Raw genomic sequence first — 8,302 nt, forward strand, 5'->3', positions numbered from 1 at the left:
GGGGGGGGGGGGGGTGTCTTTCAAAGCGTCATTTTCCATGCTAAGTGCAATGAAGAAAGCATTACGCAGGGTGGTGTTTAAAGTTCGCATTATATTATTTAATAGAAGACAGTTTACATCCTACTACAGGTAACATTTATTTTCTATCCATACCAGCATGTAAAACTACAGAATAATCTACAAAAAAATGTACTCTTAGTTTCTTCTGTGGCCCTGTATTAGGAAATATATGAATCGCTGTGTAGGAAGAGCTTCTTGCTTATATTCTACTTTTCAGATGCAAAAGTAACTGCCCACACAACTCCTGTGATAAGGGCTGAATTTTTTCATGTGATATACATACTCTCGCAACGAATCCACTTTATTGAGCCTTTGGGCAGGTGTAATCCACGTCCACGAGAAGGTTTTGCGTCATTAACACTCACTTAGGATAATATTCGAGCCATTCTTGCTTAAACTCGACTGCCTCTCTTTTTTCTTCGGTCCACACTTTATTTCGCACTCTCCCAGGCCCAGAATCATATCCACGGGTGTTGCATTTCGCAAAATTCAGTGTTACCGATTAAAGTCCCATAAAAAATTTCGCCCTCCTACTTCTTTCATTCCTTTTTATCATTTGGACTATTTTTCCTTTCCTTTGAGTGAAAAAGAATGTTGATTACCTCAGCTGAACGCCCAACTGCTTCGGCCCATCTATGATTACTCAATTAATGTCTTCATACGTTGCTATTTGCGCCTTAAGTCTCTTAATCATTTATTTGTTTGTAATCTAAGGTTATGCAAGTGTTATGCATGTGCAGGAGAATTGCGAAGCATTTAAAGTCATTATTGATCTAAAATGCAGTTTCAATAAAGTAACGGATATCAGACTGATCAGTGCTCAAGTAACTATATTAAAATTTTTACGAGTCTAAATAAGGATAATAGTAGTAGAAAAGATCCACCCGCAGAATTTATCGACGACAACATAGAATATTTTCAAGAGGAAATTAGGTGGCACGTCTTTTTTCGATACAAGAATAAACACATTTCCCTGAAGGTCAGTTACAAGACCCCCCCCCCCCAGGGAACTTCTCGCTCGGTCTTTGCATTTCGCCCACATTCGTGCATAGACCTTTTAAAGTCAAAGGTCAACAGATCGAAAACAGTAATTTTATGATTGTGAACTCTCTTTTATTAAAGCTCTTTCGCCTTTAACGAGCACATCCTCATCACGTATCTCGTGCTTCGCACACGATTTTGTCCCGAATGTCAACTTTTCTACATTATGCTCAACACCTTTATATCAAATATAATACATTTAATATGTAATTGCCTGGGATTGCTTATTCAGGTATTTTTAAATAAAGCACAAATTGTATTTAACATGATTATTTTAACATTTGTTTCTTATTTCGCATTAAATTATATTATAAGCTGCGCTGAAACATCTTTAATTTCATTAGATTTATACCAATACAATTCATAATTTGCATGAAAATTAAAACCTACTAATGCTTATTGTCTTGTTTTTATAATCTTTTATATTTTCAATCGTGTTATTTACGATTAAATTAAAGAAAAACTACTGCGCATCTGATAGGGTCTGATACAGGAACCTATATAGGAACCTATGTAGGTTCCTATGTCGGAACTTATATATGCATTTTCAGTAGGGTAATCTCGTGTATCGTTTGTATAAAAATTTAATGTTCTTTATTTTTAATGCTGTTTTTCACTAATAAACCAAACGATTGAAAGAAAATCTACTCGACCTATCTAAAAATGATTAATAACAAATTTATAAATTTTTTTGAGGCGAACAAATTTGTCTGTTAATTTTAGTTCCTAACTTGTATCGTTTTTTCAAAAACATGTGTTGTTTTTTAAATTTTGAATATTAATTTTTACGACTAAAACAAAAACTATACTTCCTATCAATAAATATTTATGACAAATTTGAATGATTTTTCGGTATTTTTTGGAAGAATAAAATTTGTCTATTTATTTTTTTCATAGCTTGTGTCGTTGTTCAAAACATTAATTAATTTAGTTTTATTATTCTTTACGACTAAAAAAACAACGCGTCCTATCGAAAAATGGAATTTATTATTTTTCATTATTTTTTGTAAGATCTACATTGGAATTTTCAACTTTTCGACAAAATTAAAAAAGTTTTTATAATCATCTTTTAGAGCCTTCAAAAATAAAAGTTTTTCTTATGTTGACTTTTTTTCATATCATGCGATTTTTGGCTTAAAATGTTTATTTTATTCGTTTTTGGATTTTGCAAATGCTGATAATGTTCGTTTTATTGAAAAAAGTCATTAAGATCAATTGTTCGAACTTCCGAGTACTATAAATAAACGTATCTAGAATTTGTAAATCTTGAAAAAGAATTTCTTCAAAAATTTTCAAAGTGCACTCACGTTTTGAATTTTCATCCTAATATCTAGTTTATGAACTTATTTATTTCTTTATAGGCTTTGAAAAAGTGTGCCAAAGCACAATCTAATCTGATCTTGTTTTGTGATCAAACATAATTTTGTAATTTATTTCGTAAACGGTGCAAGGTATAACAAAAGAACATAAGGCATTTCAACTGAAGTTTCCCAGATGTGCACATTTTTAACTTCAATTTCTTTTTGTATATTTTTTTTCTTTCTGAGGAAAATGCGAACATTTTATTTCAAAGAAAAAATTATCCTCTACAAAAAAAATCGTTTAGCTGCCTAATTTCCTTTGAAAAAAGACATAGTTCGTCTCTGATAGATTCTGTGACTACGTGTAGAACCTTTCTGAATTAAAATGGATCCGACCTCGGAATTCTTTCTGCTTCTTCTTCTTCTCCTTCAAATTACGGTCCAGCTTTTTGTGCATGATTAGCATTACAACATAACTGGAAAAGAACAATATTAAATGCAGAAATAGGCCAATTATTATTGAAATTAAGAAAAAAATACAAAAATGAATACTCTTGTTCAGTGATTAAATGCAGATAGGATGCGAGTGCGTCTCGGGAAGAACGCGAAAAAACAATTAGTCCCTTTAACCAATTCCGGAGCCTCTGTTGCTTCTTGCTCGCACACCTATGTTTTCGGCCAACACACGTCTTAAAACAAGGAGGCTACACGTATGCTGGCAAGGGGGTTTGAGGTGCTGTAATCTACGTACCGAGAGTAGGATGGGACAGTGAATACCGAGTACGTACGTATAATGACTGGCACTTCTATGCATTATCATACCGCTGCGCTGGCCGGCCATACGGGATCGGGCCTTGGTCGGGGAGATGAATAATTTCAGGACGGGCACGCAATTACGTCCGCGTACGGCTCGCGTACCAAGTAGCCTCCCCGCTCCTCACACACTTGGGATGCACCAACACACCCATTGACACCGACGCGACCGACGAAGTCAGGATACTCGTGTCTACCCTTGTTTTTCTTCGTCCTCCTTTTCTCATTCTCATCCTCACCTACCTTCCCATCCTCCTCCGACCATCCATACTTCGGATGCTCCACAATCTTGCTATCATTTATATTCCACCGTGGGCGATTATTTTGGGCCCCACTCTTGCGCATAGGGTGTCCTGAGAACATCGACGTGTCAACTGCATCCATTTCAATAAGGCAGGTGGAGCTGCTAAATTGTTAGTTTCTTCAGAAAAGAGTATTTTTCAGGTTTGGGGTGTCTACTCTTATTTCTGAGTATATGAAGACGTCTCCCAATCAAACCCAGTAGAAACGCCTCCTAATCTGTATTATACTTCGTTTAATCAGAGAAAGAAATTAGGAAAAAAAGAACTTTCGTTCTCTGTGCGCAACTTGTCAAAGAAAGGGAAGTGTAGGCGCAGGGCCCCCGCTGGCAAGGGTTTTATCGTGGCCTTGACCCTTCCTTTAGGAACACCCACTGAGCATGCCCAATCTATATTAGTAGTTTCCAGTAACTACGCCCAAGACCACCCTTACTTTAGCAAGACTAGCACTAATTCTAGGGCACAACATAATAAATTTTTCAAGATATTCATATTGACTAGGACGTACTGTGACTGCTAAATAAAATTGTCAAAAAATTAATTCTAGCAGCGGCTTCTCAGATTCCTAGATCAGATATGTCTAGAAATTAGTGAAATCGCAGACGAGAGGTTTCCTTCACTCGCCACTGAACATACTTTACTTCCCATTCTAATTCACAAAAGTAACCACCACCCGAGCTCTCGAGTAAGGCGAGAGAAGCAGTGGTGGAAATGCATTATCTGCACTTGAAGTCAATTTCTTCGCACTAGACGGACCTGCCTAGACCACCCGCTAGACATTCCGATCAATTACGCCCATTAGCGTCATGCCTTTCATATAGGTACTTAACATGTACTCTAGTATCACGCCTACTTGTAACGTCCCCAAACCGATCAATGGCAAATACTTAATGAAAATGAAGTAGATTGTTGCTATACTTCATATTCCACCGTGGGCAATTATTTTGGACCCGACTCTTGAGCATCGGGTATCTTGAAAAGATGAAGCATGTCAAACGCATCAATTCAAATAAGGCAGTTGAGTTAATGAATTGTTATTTTTTCAGAAAAGAGCATTTATGAGGTATGGAAACTCTATTATGGCATATCTGAGTATATGAAAGCGCCCGGTAATCACGCCTATTGGAAACGCTGCCTCAGCAATTATGGAAGCAATGCCTAGGGATAAATCAAAACCTTGACACACTCTTTAAAAACGTCCACTGGGAATACCCAATTGAATTTAGTTGCTCGCCGTGCCTAAACGTTTGATCCACCCTTAAATATACAAGGCTAGAACTTATTTTAGGAACCACTATAGCAACTTTTCTACCTGTTCATATTAACTACAAAGTAGAGTGAATACTATCTAAATTTTCTTGAAATTAATCCTAGCGACGGACTCGGGGAAAAATGCATTGGAAATCTGCCGGAGACGCCCATCGTCAACGCCGATTAGTTACACATACTAAACACATCTAGTAAAAATTTCTATAAAAGAATCTTAATTGTATACCATATTCCGTAAACATGCCAATTTATCATGCCCAATAGTCAAATCTCTCTTATAGCTACTTATCATGCTCACTGTTGTAACTTCCACTAGGATGTCCTCTAAACCCGCCCTCATTATTAAAATTGTTTATTTTGTCCAACATTTGAAATTTTTTTACTATAGTCGGAAGTAGGGCACTGAGGAGTCTTATTCTGGTCAACATTAAAGTTTATTTAAATATTTATCATTGCAGAGAAAACTAAAGACAGAAGAAAAATTTCTCACTTATAATATCAAATTAAAATACATAAATAATACTTCTATCTAATAGGTCTTCCTGATTCTGGATGGATCTGTAGTTCAAAAAGGGTGCTGAAATGTCGCTAAATAGTAGGGGTTTCCTTGTTTAACTTTTCTTTACAATCGTTTGCTCCCACGCGCGAGTCTAGTACCACACGGAGAAAACACAGATAAAACTGAAGTTAAATTTTGTTGCATGTAAAATTTCCCGTTGTTAAAGTTTACATGCTATTTGGCGAAAGTTTATCCTACGATGGAATAAAAGCTGTCGTCTGCTGCAGTGTTCTTAGCAGCAATGCCGAACTGGCAAAGTATGAGTGAATTCGAGCTATAAACCGGGACACCAGATTCAGAACGACACAGAAAAAACAAAAGTTAATATTTGTAGCATGTAAGACATACAAAAGTAAAAAATTAAAAATATTTCGGCAAAAGTTTCACCTAGGTTAGGAAAATAATTCTGATTTCGGTAAAACATGTAGAATCAGTAACAGAAAAGACGAAAAAATGTGTTCTCACTTATATATTTTCTCCGCAATAAATAAGACTATTGTAGATGAATTAAAACTTACTTAATACCATTTAGCAAAAAGCGGAAAAAGCAACTGATACATGGGAATCCCCGGTTCTCTCCAATTTAATGAAGTTAAACGACGATTGATAGCACTGGCGTCGCAATTCTTGCTACAGCGGGAACAAAAATGGAGCGATTATAAGGCGAAAGATTATTCAGGCAAGGTGAAAAATCGGAAATTATCTTCGATTCATGCAAAGTTGATCCGGCAAGGTTAATTTTTGCTGCGGTGAGTCTTTCACTTCGAACACAGAGAAAACGAACCGTTCACCAAGCTAGATAAATAGCTCGGTTAAAGACATATTATATAAAAAGAACAGAGTAATTGTTGTAAGCAATCATGTGCTTGTTGCTATCACAGCCGAGCTAAGACGGTTAAAGTCAGATGGTAAAAAATAACACATTACTTGGTTGTCAGAATCGAGTTTGACTCTGCAAAATTTGAATGAGTAGTGCTTTGCTAAAATAAAACGATTTTTTCGGTTAAAATCAAACAAATGCTTCGTGATAAATTTTAACCAAGCTGCACCTAGTAGTTATATTTTCTCAATCAAACTAGACACTTTTTACACAACAAATATGTTTCTTATTTTTTCTCAAGGATATTGTCTGTTTTTAATCAATCAAATTTACTGGGTTCTTTTTTAACATTCTTAGTAGCTGAATCTAACAAATTTAAGTTGATAAGTTTTAACCAAGTGTTTTTGCACTTGGTGAAAATGAACCAAATTGAGTTGTGAGTTTTTAACCGAGTAGAGATACAATTTTGACAGAATGGCGCAGGTGTCGCAGTAAGGACACTCGAAGGGACCGTTGTGTGCGCAGTTAAGAAAGGAGCCATCGCTAGCATCGTTGATGCGTCATTTCGCTTCGACTCCATTCTTTTTTGGTAGTGATTGGTAGGATTCAGGTGCGCGTCAAAAATGGTTATATGAAATGTGTTTTGTTACAATTCTCTCCCATAATGATTCTAGAGTGCTTAACATCATCCGTACGGCAGATAGGTTCATTATCAGAATGAGAGATAGCTGAAAAACGACCCTAACCTCAAAATAATGCACATGCTTAACATTTTTATTTAGCACTATATACTTTGTTTGTTATTATGCCTCAAAAACAGTCGAGGGACGTCCGTTATGATATTTTGTTGTATCTCCGAATTCTTGTTTTTTTACCAAACTGTACCCGATTGACCACACGACAAAGTATCACATGTCCCTAAATCGAAAAATTATTATTTCTGATACGAAAATTCTTGAATAAATAAGTTAATGCTGGTAGTGCATAATTACTTATTTTTAAGCAATAAACATTATTATTAGATAGAGAATTATTTTTAGATTGTTATTATAGAATATTATTACAATGAATGCAGTGAGAATGCAGTCGGTTGCGATAGCCAAGTACATTGGTTACTGTAACCGAATAGATTAGTTGGCGTAGCAGATACACTCGGTAGAGACAGTCAAGTACATTGGTTACTGTAACCGAGCAGGCTAGCTACCGCAAGTCTTACTTGGCTATTTTCAGCCGAATTTTGGTTATTTTCAACAAGTATGTTTTCTCACTGAATCGATGTAAACTTCTGTGAAAAATATCGCATGAATTGTATTATATACCGTAATTCCTCCGCTATATATCGTAATTATCGCATTATAATAGCGTAAAATCTTGATAATGTACATTGCAAGATTCTATATTATATTATTATTTTATTATATTATATATACAAGGGTTGCAGCAGTCTCCAAGCGATGCTACTGCATTCTAATATCGTACAAAGCTCCGGAACCAAAAATAAATAGACATCTAAATTTAAGCTAAATTAGTAAATATATACCCATCGCTCCAGGCACTTTCAGTTTCCTATTTTCAAAACAGCGGCTCCAACCAATTTGATTAGTGATTAAATTTTCTATAGTTATTATCTAGAAATGATAACAAATTGTTTATTAAAATACGAAGCGCCTTGTTCATTCGAGATTTCACAAATTTCCCGGACGACTAGACACAGCTTTAAAAATATAATAAATTATTGTAAAGTGAATGGTGTGCTTGAGAGGATATACGGTGAGTTCTAACCTAAAACGAAGAGGAGGTGATATTCTAACCGCCCCTATTCGAAAGATAATTTCCAGAGTTCTTGATATTTTTTTTATTTTCCATTTGTGGACAAACGCCAAAATTAAAAACAACTGTACGAAAACTCGTCTTTATATATTGTGAGTTTTTCCCAGGAAGGAAGAGGGGGTTACCTTTTTAACAATCCGTATTCCAAAGGTACTTTAAAGAGATGTTGAAATAAAATCAAGAAACTATTTTCTATTTGCGGACAATAGCCAAAATTGAGAAAAACTGTACAAAAACTCGTTTTGGAGAAGATGCACGGTGAGTTATACTTTAAAACGCAGTGGGGTTTACTTCCTTACCCCCCCCCCCC

The sequence above is a fragment of the Belonocnema kinseyi genome, chromosome 5 (genome assembly GCF_010883055.1).
Source record: "Belonocnema kinseyi isolate 2016_QV_RU_SX_M_011 chromosome 5, B_treatae_v1, whole genome shotgun sequence".
Classification (NCBI taxonomy): domain Eukaryota; kingdom Metazoa; phylum Arthropoda; class Insecta; order Hymenoptera; family Cynipidae; genus Belonocnema; species Belonocnema kinseyi.